We start from the raw sequence: 14,002 nt of genomic DNA on the forward strand, positions 1-14,002 counted from the left end.
GATGTCAGGGATTTCCCTTACGAGACTCATTTCTCGTATCGGTAATTAATTACAGTTGTGCCGAGCATCTCGGCCAATGTCCCATGCACAGGACACAGCTGAGGTTTGTCCACTAGCAAGCACGTACGCCTTCTTATCTGTGAGCTTTTCCACTCTGACCCAGGCACTCTGTATTTTCAATACACAATATTTTCACCTCATTGCTGCTGCACCCCTGCATCATGGTGACGCTCCTTATCCTCAGATGAGCAGTCAGAATAGGCATCACTGTGTGTCACTGCATCTAGTATTTTCTTTAAACCTCTGTGACTCTGTGAAGGTGAGGATACAGATCTGTTTCACACTCTGTATAATGACACCCAATACCTTCCCTGTGTATTTGATAAATATTCCGGATGAGTGAATAAATGAACGGATGCTGATTTTTAAAATATTGGTGAAATTGTTACGTAGAAGAGTGAACATAGCTTAAGAACAAAGCAGGTCACTGAAAGATAAACTTGAGGTTATTTCACAGATGACGCTCAAAAAAAAGGGAAAAATATAAAATGTCGGGAAAAAATGGCAACATTCTTAAAAACTGAAGGCTGAATTCGGAAGGCAGGATAGAGTCAATTAGGAATTCTAGAGAGTAAAAATAAAGAGAAATTAGAAAAGGAAATAATCAAAGACATGAATATTCAGATTTAAAAGGATAGTCAAATATTGAGTAGGAATAAATCATATTAACAAAGGGACATTCATTTTTATCTTTGGGAAATTTCTGAACTCCAGAGATAAAGTTGAATTTCTAAATGAGTCCAGAAGGAAAAAACAACAATAACTGTTCTTAACATAATACAAAAATCAGAGGAAATCATCAGATTTCCTATTGCTAAAATGGGTTATTAGAAACTCATTAAAATGACTTTAAATTATTTTTTAAAAATCTTTTAAAGTTAGAATTCGATATCCTGCCAATGCTATCTGTAGAGACTGCCAATCAATGGAATACAGAAGTATGAATAAATCGAAGAAATGGAGTCAAAGAATATGTCCAGGCTAATCACAAACAAATATATTGGACTGTTCTGCAAATAAAAGGAAAGATTCTCAAACCATTAGACAAAGTAATAATAAAATATCGCTTAGTACCAGTTGAGATAAGACAAAGGGCTTTTCTCAAATAATGACAGAGAAACTGTATGTGATTCCAAATTACTTTTTTTTGAAAGCAAGAAGAAAATATCTAAAACTGTTTAAAATACATAAACCATTCCAGGATTAAGAGTATATGTGCAGGGGTATAAATTGTAAAATTGTTGATAGGAACACAAAATGAGAAAAATAAACAATGGTTGAATCAATGATTATATACCCATACTGTTGTAGAATCATTAAAAAAAGAAGCTGAGTTGAGCTGTGTATAGTGATAGACTCGGAGGAATTTTCATAAGGCATATTGAGTAAGAAATGCAAGATGTCAAAGTATTTATAATATAACGGATTGTTATGGGGGGGAATTAAAACCTATGCACTTCTTTGTGTACTTAAGCATGCATACAAGATACATGTTTCTACATATTAACACATACAAGTAGTGGCTTATAGTTGCTTTCATATTTGTATATAAACTTTGAAGAACTATAGGAGGATAAACACCATTTTGCTACACTTAATGAACAAAGGAATTGATCAATGGATTTACACAAGGAACATCAGTGGTTACTAAAAGTATTACATAGAAGACTAATGGTAAACTAGATATTCTCAGGGCAAAATAGGTATTTTCAGGGCACCAATGCATCACTCCACAATTTGCTTCCTGTTCTTAAGGAACACCATTCATTACATTGACAGTATCTACTGTACAATGAGGAATGCATAATTTAAGTAATTACTCTAGATTTGCCTGTATCATATATTAAAAATTTTGTGCATTTTAATCAGAAACATTTTTTCTTCGCCTGACTTTATAGTTATATGTCATTTTATTGACGTTAACAATCTAAACCCTTCCAGAGTTTGATCCAAATTTCCTTACAGAGGATTTCGTACTAACAGATATATTTGAACTTGTTTCGATTTCAGTTTTACTGGAACCCACTTGATAGGTGTTTCCTTCAAACTTCCATTTTCTGGTGCTCCGTAGAAAATCAATATGAAGTCAGGAAGGGATTTTTAGATGAAATTACGGAAGGTAACTCTTCCTTATGTATAGATACATCTACTTTATAGGAGCGCTAAGTTCACTTCTTACTCTTTAATTTCAAAATGGAAGTTTTTAAAAAGATTGCTTTATATCGGGATCTTTTTTTTATTCCATAGGTTCTTTTTCATGTTTAAAATGACATTTGAATAGAAAAAAATGTCCCCTTTAACAAGAATATCTAACAAAAAATGTGATTAAATGCCAATATAATTACAAACAACCCCCTCCCCCCAAATTGGTAAAGGCCGGAATCACTACCAACTTAATTTATGTGTATTTTCAAATGTCTAGGATATTATTGAACTAGATCTGAGAAGATTACTGTAGTATCTGTACTTTGAGAGAGTAAGTCATTTATGGACTCTAAATTGTATAAATGCTAATTATTTGCTAGTTTTCTTAAGAGTAGAAATCCTTAAATTGCAAGTATACTTAAGAGTTTTATTTTTTATGATTTTCATAATCTGTGGGGCTTCCCATCTAAGTTAAACTTTAAATATGAAACTAAATATTCTTGATAGTTGACTAGTTAATACAGCATATAGTGAGTTTTCTGTTATAAAGATATTACAGAGATTTTATATAGATCTGTAGCTCAGTTTGAATTAGAGAAATACAATGATTTAAAACTTACAGTTAGGCAATTTAGTGTCTTAGATCATTTCAGCTCAGTTAGAACCAATTCAAACTCACAGAATAAGTACCATTTATTGATCTGTTTATTTAAAGATACACACAATTCCCTTGAAATTTCAACGATCTTAATTGCACCCACTGACTTTTATTTGGTTGCCTGTCATGGAGATGTCTCATTGACCTGCTGCTTGTTCTTTTCAGCAGGTGCTGAATTTCAATTAACTCTTTCTCTACAAGAAAATAGAAAATTGGTTTCTCTGCACTTGTGTGATCAGGAAAAAAATCCTGACACCTACAAAGCCTACTGACAAAGTTATGTTTTAATTTTCTCTCGCTTTTTCATTCAGAATCTGTATTCATGGATTTATTTAAATACAAGGATCAATTTATTTACATAATAAATAATGTGACAAACTATTGAATGATAAAATCCCACACACTATAAAAACCTCATTCCAGGTAACAGAATCAAACACAGTCTATGTCTTGAGATGGCTGGAATGGAACATTGCCATGTATTGTTTTCCTAGACATTGGCTGGCATAGTTTGTGACAAAGATTTCATTAACAGTGAATGTATTGTCCATATAGAATCATAAGACATGTTCTTTTTTGGGTTTTGTTTGGCTTTTGGATGATGCACTTTGGAAAAGACTGTAGAACTTCTTCTGTGCAGGAAAGCAATGGATGATTTTGGTGAAGGAGTTAATTTCACGCTACATTTTTGTTGATAGTGCGAGGTAGTCAGATATTCCAGTGCTGCAGTGCCTGATGTGATGAAGCAATGTCCCTGCCTACAAGAAACTCTACGATCTAACGGAAGTACTAGAATTCGTCTGAAAATAACAAGAATCTGGGCTAGAACAAGAACAAGGTCAGAGCTGGAAGACATACAAAAATAAATTGTTGCAGACTTACAAGGGAGCAAAAGTATAAACTGTTCTTGCTGGATAAGCGTACACTGTAGCTGTAAAAAACCTATAGTTTTAAACTGAAGCCCCGACAGAGGACAAGATTGTATTAGAAGTACCCTGAGAAATTCATGCCTCAAACAGCTCAGAATTTTAAACTAAGTTTAGCACCTGAGCATGAAGTCAATAAAATAAGATATATAAGAAAAATTACTTCCTTATAGCCCTGGACCTTTATGACAATGCAAAGGCAATAGTTTCCAGCAAGGCATTCACCCTGATTAATACTCATTAATTGTCTTCATGTATCTAAAAAGAGGTGGGTAGGGTGACCTGCCGAAATCCTTAAACAAAAAGCTAGAATTCAAAGCTATTTCCAGTCTTGCCTTGCCAAAAAGAAAAGGGAGGAAAATAGGGGCTGCTAGAGAGGGCGTGCAGGGAACCTAGCTCTTCCTTCCCCCTGCCGTGGGCAAGCTCTCACAGTACTGCCTGAACTTTTTATTAATATTTGGCTTTCGTTTTACAGAGGTCCAGTATAAATGTGTATTTCGCTTAATGAACATGATCAGCCTAGAGTGAACTATACCTAGTTGACATTCTGATTTATGGATGCATCTTTTGAAATTAATTATTTTAAATAGATTTCTAAGAGCTAGATAAACTCCGGAATCATTGAAAAAAAGAAGTGTTGGAACTTCTCATCTTGAGCACCAGCCTCCAAACTTGGTTCTGAAGTATTTCTTTAAGGGCCTGGACCTGTACGTTGTCCCTCTCAATGCTATCTCTGTCTTGGTCTTATAAAGTTGGGAAACGTTGTATGTGTGAAATCTGGGGATTCTTTTCTCTTACGTTGCCCAGATAAATTTTTGGACCTTGATGTGTTAACTTGTGGTACAAAACACTCAAGATATCTCTACCTAGTAAGATTTGCTCAGTTAAAAATTCCCTCTCCCTTAGAAAAAAAAACTCAAACAGTATTTTATTTAGTTTTTTTTTTTTTTTCCTCTACTCTGTGGAAGAAAACATCTGTTGTATAAATAAAATTTGTGAAGACATTACTGTGGGCAGTTAGGGCTTTTCTAAGTATGTTTAAACTGAAACTGGAACCTTTCTAGGCAGTTCAAGATGAAAATTTGTACATTTATGTTGTAATCAATGAAATCATTTGGCTCAACTCTTGCCTGAAGATATTTCTTCATACTTAGTGGACAAGTTCTGCTTTGCCATAATTAATTTTTTAGCTCATGTTTACTTTTAAAATTAATTAGGTAATTGAAAAGAAAAAGCATGCGGTGATGCAAAAGTAACTGAGGACCATTCTGGGAGATACAAAGATATATTCATTCATTGACATATTTATTCATTCATTTGCGGGTTTGTTCATATATTCAATAATACATGAATAATAATATGTGAATTCTTAGTAAGTTTCAGGTACTGTCCTAAGTGTTGGTCTTACAATGTTGAATAAAAATAAAGTGGTCTCAGATCTCATGGGTTTAGAAGCTTTAATAAATGAATAAAGTTGAATGAATTAATGATGTTAATTCGTATTATTTTTCCATACGAAAATATTAGGGACCAACACTATTAAATAAAATATGGTGAATGGTTGAGAATATCATCTGTTGCATTTTAAAACTAACATTGTTTTCTGAAAATGAAAGAAAAAAGAATGTTACATGATCAAAGCATAGTGAAACTTTGTTAGTTAACATAGCTTGTGATGGACTAACCAAATTAGAGGCCCAAGAGTACTGTTAAATTTAAGAACTAAGTTTCCAGCTGCCAATACTCTGTCAGGAATCCAGATGGTGCTCTTGGAAGAACACATTTTCAGTAACTTGGCATCATTTAATTCCATCATTAGTGAGGAGAGAGCTTCATAAATTGAGTGGATTGTGTTATACCAAGAGTTTTAATATATTTATTTTTACCACATTGAAGCCATACAAAATGTGAATGTGTATATTTAAGATGAAATAACTTTCTAAGAAAAGTTAATAAGTGTTAGTCTTGAAGTGGCATCACTACTTTTTTAAAATTCATTAAATTTCGTGAAGGCGAATGTTTTGTCATATTGATCACTGTGTCCCAAATTTTAAGCTTATTTTTCAGTTGTTTTTTTTTTTTTTAACACAGCCAAATACTCTTTCAAGTAGGTGATCCAGTCCTAGAACTATGGAACACTGACTGAATCAGTACAACATGGGGGGGAGATAGCATAGTCCTGTTGTGACCCCACCCAAGCATTGCACAGTGAACTCCTTCTTCTGTTCTCTTTGAAATGCCTGAAGCCCTCATGTAATTCTAGCTGGAGTTTCTACTCCTCTCAAGCTGCTTTGATGTTCATAATGTTCTTCACATTGTCAGATGACTCCCACAAATCCCTAGCTGCTGTTTTTCTTTACTCACAGTTTATTCAGTGATTTTATTGAAGGATTCTCAACTCTATAGACTTAATTTTCACATCCACTGGGGCACTTTTTTCCTTCCTGTGGATCTGTGTTACCAGTTGAGCAACTCTTATCATCCATTATGAATCTAAACCATTCTCCCAGAAATAAGTAAATAAATGCCTTAAGAGAAGCCAAAACCAAACCATGGTGAACTCAACCAGTGCGGGAGAGCGTGGTGGGGCACTGAGAAGTGAAGATGATTGGCGGCATGGGCTGTAACCCTGTTGCAATTTCCATAGGAGTAGACTCTGAGATGGAGATTAGTCTGTAGGCGGTGTGTTAGGGAGCATTTCTGGGCTCAATACCAGGGGAGAGAAGGGCAAGAAGCAGGCGTGGGCTAAGGGAAAAACTGTCTGTCATGAACTCTTGACAGAGGCTTCAGCTGGATCCGCAAAGAGCTTGTGATGGGGGGAGCCTCTTTTAGAATTGTACCTATTTGGGGCAAGGCCCCCGGGGGATCCTGTCACCTTGTCTGACCAGTCATTGGATGTGACTTGACTGTTCCCAGATGGCTCATGGCTGAGGCCTTTCTTTCACTAGCAATCCTCAGCCCTAACAGGAGATCTGGGTAATGCATAGTGTCTTCCGACCAAACCCTCCTTGGCCAGTGTTATCCAGTGAAATATTCCACACTACTCCTCATTGACCGAGAACATGCACTCGTGTTCAGAGAATGAGGGGAAATACAAATCAGTGTTATTTCATGCATTTGTTTCATCCATGCACATGCATATAAATACATATGTGTGTGTATATTTAACATGTATGAAACAATCGTTTTACTATATTGTTTATCTATCACTTATAGTTGTGAATTACATAGTCAAATGGACTTATAACTTCATAGTCTTGGATGAATAGCACATTTGTTAAGTTGCTGTAAGCACCTCATTACCAGTCCTGTGAAAAACTTGAAAATATTTGTCTCTGTCATGCATTTTTTCTTCTTCAATTTTTTAACTTTTTCTAAAAAGATGTTGAAATTACTAAGCATAAATTCTGTGGCATTTCTATAGTATCAAACCTTAAAAGCAACATGCAAGCTACCCTGTTGACTTAACAATGGGTCCCAACAATCTTGCAATCTGATACTTAGACCACCATCAGTCTCAGTTTGTTCCAGCTTAATGGCAGTCATTCTTGTTTAACATGACCTGACTTAGCAAGGAATGAGCTGGACTCAGACTACCAGTTCACTTCAGACTGGCCACCAAATAGTAATCGATGGTCACAACTTTCACTCAGTTCAAATCTGGGCTAGAAATCAGGTAACGACTGTCAGGTAGAAATCTCTGTGCTTGTATTCAATTCACTTAATACCCATTACTTCCTAGGTACGTGTTCAAGATGTATTCTTCTTTTAAGTTTGGAAGATTAATAATGAAACTGTTGTTAAAATATCTCTTTTTTGTTTATATATAGATATACATACATGGATTTTTATCGTGTATCATAAATATATACATAAATTGCTGAAAAATATTTATTTTTAATTTAGATCAGCTAAAAATAATCATTGTAGAGTATGAACCATGTCTATATTTGAAATTTTGCTTTTCTTAGTGATCTTTTAAAATTTTTAGTCAAGCTACATAATATGATTTTGATATAGATGAAATTAATGATGTTAGCTCATTCCGGCTGAGCATTCACTAAGACTGTATATAAACCACTTAAAGTAGACACTAGAATGTTTTATCCATATGGACAAGGACGTCATCTTCCTGTTCATGCTGATGCCTTCACCACTTAGCCCTGTGTTTGTTAATTGTAGGCTCAATAAATGTTTGTCAAAGCAGTGAATAGATGAATAGATGTAAATTTTAGTGACATGTATTAAATCTGTAAATGTACATTGCATATTTGTGTACGTTCTTTTTAATAATATAAAATCTATTGAATAATATTTGGCTCTAGGGCATGGACAGAGGTAGGTGTATTAAGATTACATATTCTCTTCCAAAATTTATCATTTATTGCTGGTTAAACTATAAAACTAAAAATATCTTTTTGAAATGAATTTATGAAAATTATGGCACAAATCGGTGCGCTCATTTCCTGGGTTTAAATTAATTTTGACAATAAGTAGGTATCTTTGCATCATTTAAAGGGACTCTATTTCTTTCCAATTTAAAATGTTATGTTACATGTTAAAGGACAGAGCATAATGTCATTGGTGATGTTCTTCATAATTCTTTTAAAACGTACTAAATGATATTCTATCTGCATCATTAGGTTACTGTACAACACTGTCCTTTGAGAATATGGTTTTGCTATCATTTCTAGTTGTAATTACTTCTCACAAAAACTGTGCAGGCTTATTGAAATGACTTGATGTGTGAAGGTTGAGAAGACAAAGCCTACGCTCTCTGTAAATAACTCCAGCTTGATTGCATGGCATGTTTATTTCACACAGGCTCACTCTTACGAGGGGCCATATTTCTGAGTATGATTTTTTTTTTTAAACCTCTTCAGCTTTTATGGTTTCTCTATAAAAGTCTGAAGTTTGAGATTTCTTGTAACTCAGTGTTTCTCAACCTTGACACTTTTGACATTTTGGACCAGATAATTCTTTGCTTTATGGGGATACACTGTGCTGTAGGATGTTTAGAAACATCTATTTGCTCTCCTTACTGGATGCCAGTAGTGTCCTCCACCTCAGCTCTGAAAATCAAAAATGTCTTCAGACACTGTCAAATGTCATGTGGGAGCGAAATCACTCCTGGTTGAAAAGTACTGCATGAATTTTTCTTTCATGCATGTGTGAGTGTTTGTATAATAGGGTTTTCAGGGGAATGTTAGTGTCCCCAAATTATGCCAGGCTCAAAACTAAGAATGAAATGTTACATGCCACTCATTCTAAAGAGAGGTACCATGGATCTGCCCCAAAACGGGAGCCAGGCACCTTGCCCAAGGGCTTTCGTAAAGGCAGAACTAGCTCTGCTCTACCAAACATCACCCTCATTCTTCTCCCCATGTCCTGGTCTGTAGGAGAAGTGGATGATCAGAAAGGGGACTCTTGCACCATTGGGAGCGTGGGGTTTGTTGTGAAAGGCTTGCTCACTCAGGAAACTGCTGAGCGGAACTCCACGAGAGCTTCTGAAGTAGCCACAGTGCACTGGGAGGGGCTGAGTAATAGATTACTGTAGAAATAGTAAAATAAATCAGTCACCTAGCATTTCCAACATTTGATGGTCATGCTTATGGATTCTTTGAAGAGTCTTATGTAGTGTTTTTGTTTCTTTGCTAGTTTGTTTTTGGATGTGTTTTCATTTCTTTTATGCAAATATCAAAGAGGAAATTTTGCAGATCAAGGAGTGAGAGATGTAAGCTTAACTTTATAGGAGACTGCCAGAGCTTTTTCCAGAAGGCATCAAAAGCCAGTTAGTGTTTTGTCATAGAGGCATTGACAAGTTATGATGAGAAGACAGTGACATCACCATGTTAGGATTTAGTTTCTTTCTCCTCTCAGCCTCCAAACACTAGAGCAACTAGAGCCTGGATGATGGTGGAAGAATGTCTGCACGTTTAGAATCAGATGTAAGATTAGGAGTTTTAAAATGGATTGGACCACATTTAATTACCAAAATTGACTAGAAATTAGTAAAATCTGTCACAAATAATACTATAGCACAGGAGATGAATATGTGACAAACTGTAGTTGAAATAAAGTATTGGGGAAAAGTAAAACTCTTCTATATTTATGCCTCAAAGAGTTGAGACCATGGAATAAAGTTGTTTCACACAGATACGTAGGTAGACATGCACACACACACACAGTATATGTATGTAGGTACATATACACACATACAATAGTGCATGTGACAAAGCTCAAACATACAGTCAAATGCATTTTTTAACCATATAGTAAACGAGACATTTTCAGAATCTGTTAACCATTAAAGTACACATTCCACCATTATTTGAACTTTCCTGCCCAAATTTTCTTAAATCTATTTTCCAATAGGCACCTAATTTTGCAATGCAACAACATTTAGCAAGTGGATTTTATTAAAAATCAAGGTAAGTGATTTGCATAAATAAACTGAAAGTAAGAAATTTGATTAACATTATAACAATTAAGTATAAGAATTAAAACATTATTAAAAGCAAAGTAATGTGTCCTTTATCATGCTACTATTTTCCCTGAACAACAACAAAAAAAATGATTTCTAAAGAAAAAAGATTATTGTATATAGGAAGAGAAATCAGGAGGATATGATGGCTGTTATTGCATTAAATTCTTATAGCATTTATGACAATAAGATATCTAATATATAGTCAGCATCCCCATGTTATCTATTCATAAAAACAACTTTGGCATCCATCCGATTGTAAATGTAATTAGTTTGCTTCTGTCTTTCAAATACAGAATAAAGTCATGTTGTAATTTTTTTCCTCAGGAAAAAATTGCATTTTAATTTTTTTCCAAAGATGAGAATTGATTCTAATTTCCTTTCTACTAAGGTATATATCAGATGTAAGCTAGTAAATATTAAGAACGTTCTTTGTTAATTTTTCGGTCGTTGACTAACATCCTACCCTTGTGGTTGCTGTGGCAGTGCATATACTAAAATTGGAACGATGCAGAGAAGATGAGCAAGGCCTGTGCAAGAATAATATTCTATTCTTGTAAGGGAAAAAGTTCATGGAAATTAATCAATACAATTGAATAATTTAAGATTTGTTAGAAAATATTGGATTATTTAAAAATTATAAGTGTGTATTCCAATTAACTCCTTAAGTTTTTTGCTTCTTATAGGACACAGGCATATCTCAAAGATACCCTGGGCTTGGTTTCAGGCCATTGTAGTAAAGTGAATGTTGCAATAAAGTGAGTCACATAATTTTTTTCTCAATGCATATAAAAATTATGTTTACACTATGCTGTAGTCTATTAAGTGGGCAGCAGCAGTGTGTCTAAAACACCAATGTAAATACCTTAATTAAAAAATAATGTATTGCCAAAAAGTACTAACCATCATCAGAAGCTTCAGTGAGTTGTCATAGCATCATCAAAGATCACCGATCACAGATCGCCATAACAAGCATAATAATAATGAAAGGGTGAAATTTTGCGAGAATTACCAGATGTGACACAGAGACATGAAGTGAGTAAATTAAATGCTGTTGGAAAAATGGCATCAATAAACTTGGTCAACACAAGGTTGCTGCAAACCTTCAGTTTGTAAATTGGAATATCTGTGAGGCACAGAAAAGCAAAGTGCAATAAAATGAGGTCTGCCTGTGATGTTATTCTCCATAATCTCCATTAGTCATAAGCCTGATGAGAGCACTGCTGGGTTATTTATATCAATGCTTGTGTACAATTGTTTTGACCTTTGCATATGTTTAACATTTTTCACACTAAACTATTGTAAAAGTATTTAATTTTGTTTCCATTGCTGACATATTCTGGATCTCATTTTTTGCTGTGTAACAATATTACCATTCATTTAGCAGCTTAAAGCAGCTCAAGCTTATTTTCTCAGTTTCAGTGATCAAGAATCTGGGTGTGATTTAGTTGGGTTTTCTGCTTTAAGATCTCACAAACCTGCTAACAAGGAGGTGCTGGCTAGGGCTGTGGTGTCATCTGAGTTTTGACGGAGGAAGGATCCACTTCCAAGTTTATATGGCTGTTGGCAGGATTCAGTCCTTGAAGAACTGAGATCCTCAGTCACCTGCTTGCTGTTGGCCGGAAGCCACATTCAGTTGTTTGTCACTTGGACTTTTCCATAAAGAGACCTGGGTGAGAGTTGTAGAGAGTGTGTCCTAGTAAGACAGAACTTACGATCTTAAGTAACATAATCATGGAAAGGACATGCCATCATCTTTGCCATATTCTATGATTAGGAGCAAATCGTGGCTCTCTTTGACATTCAAGGAGCAGGGATGGCACAGGGCATGAATACTAGGAGAGGAGGAAAACCGGAAGGCATCTTACTATCTGTCTTTCAAGACAATTAACATTATTTTCATTGGTGTTAGAGAATAGACTCACTGTGTAACTCTTTGAATTAATTTCATAGAGTTATGTTTACGTGCAACTTCTGCTCCCAGAGTACAAATTCACTGGTGTGGTCTGTGGGTAAGTTCACTCATAGGAAATCCATCATTTCATCTGTTTTCTGGTTTATTTCTAAAAGGGAAGAGGGATAACTTGCTTTGATTAATGATTATGTGTCATATATTAGCCTAGGGATCTTAATTAGGTCTTATTTAATCAGTACAGATATTGCAAATTGTATCTTTTTACATCTGGCACCAAAGGTTATTTCAGTGAACAAGCTGCCTTGGTTTAGTGCAGGAAGTACCTGCTGTAGGAAATGTTGAAATTGAGGTCATAGGCTAGAAGGAATCAAATAAATAAACTCATGCATATGTACATGCATAAGTAAACAAGCAAAATATAAGTAGCTGCCCTGCTTTGGCAATAAAAATGTTGATGAAAGACAAAAGAGAAGAGAAGGGACTAAAAACAGGCTGACAACAACAAAGAAATACACAAAACTTACAGAGTAAATTAGACATTTGAGGGCTCAAGGCCTTTTAAGACTGAGGATTCGAATCTCCCATCATTTTCTGAAGTCTCCTATATATATATTTTATATGATGTCCTAGATTAAATTACAATAGACCATGTTAAGTTTATCTTTAAATCTACTGGGTATATTCTGAAAATAATGTTTGTGGGAAATGAGAAAAAGGGGATTGAGTTTAAAATCTGGCAAGAAAAAGAAAAGAGAATAACTTGTATGTGGCAAGATTCCAGGAACTTTGAGGCAGAAGTAATAAAGGATTCCCCCAGTTCATGGAAATCACGGGAAAGCCTTGAGCATTCCATAGAGGGCATCTGAAAAGGCAAAGAAAACCTTGATGCATCAAGTTAAAATTTACAATGATTTTATAGGGGGCAATATTTGAATCCCCATTTTATAATGAAGATATTTAATCTCAAGGAAGATAATGATTTACTTAAGATCACATCCCCCAGTTAATAGTTACAGGAACAGGATTCATACTTGAGTGAGTCTAACTGTATATCAAGTGTTCTTTCCACTGTGATCTGGATGGATGCCACAGAAAGAGGGAACCCAGAACAGCTGTAACAGTTTCAGGAAGATTGTGAGACAGAAGGGAAGTGGGTAGGGCATAACCATTGAAGGAATGACAAAGCAGTTGAGGACAGGACAAGCTGGTTAGAACCAAGATGGCAGAAGATTTGACTTCCAGTAGACCTTGAGCCTCATGGTGCACCCACAGGCGCCATGACAGCTCCTAGGCTGAACTTAAAAGGTCAAAAAGTGAACAGGGGCCCAATTCATGGAAATCTCTGCCCCTTCCTTAAAATAGTTGGAATAATCCTCCTACTCATTAGCGTATGAAATTACCAAGCCCATAAAACCTAAGAGCTCTGCACCTCCTGGTCTCTCTCTCCCTTGCCTTCTGAGACAGCCCGCACTCTGTCTATGGAGCATGTATCTCTCTAAATAAACTTGCTTTCACTTTGCTATGCCTTGCTCTTGAATTCTTTCCTGCACGAGGCTAGAACCTATTCTCCAACAACAGTTGTGTCTTTTAATCTCATATCTCTGTGTGTGTCTTATTCATGAGCAATAAAAATATAAGTGGCAGTCAGTAATCAAGCAGTAAATATTTTGGAGGACCAAGTCTTACTGGCAGTGCAGTCTAGTTACAATAACTTAGTACATACATACCTTTTAAAATAATTACTATGAAGCCTAAGTGTGAAAAGGTGATAGAATTCAGACAATTTAAAGACAGCTTTTGGCATGTGATATAAG

At 35.3% G+C, this 14,002-nt stretch overlaps 1 pseudogene; it reads left to right on the forward strand.

Annotated features, from left to right (window-relative positions):
• The first annotated feature begins 10,747 nt into the window (after nt 1–10,747).
• LOC116148737 (U6 spliceosomal RNA) lies at nt 10,748–10,847 on the forward strand (annotated as a pseudogene).
• Nucleotides 10,848–14,002: the final 3,155 nt, after the last annotated feature.

This window comes from Camelus dromedarius, chromosome 21 (assembly GCF_036321535.1).
Source record: "Camelus dromedarius isolate mCamDro1 chromosome 21, mCamDro1.pat, whole genome shotgun sequence".
Classification (NCBI taxonomy): domain Eukaryota; kingdom Metazoa; phylum Chordata; class Mammalia; order Artiodactyla; family Camelidae; genus Camelus; species Camelus dromedarius.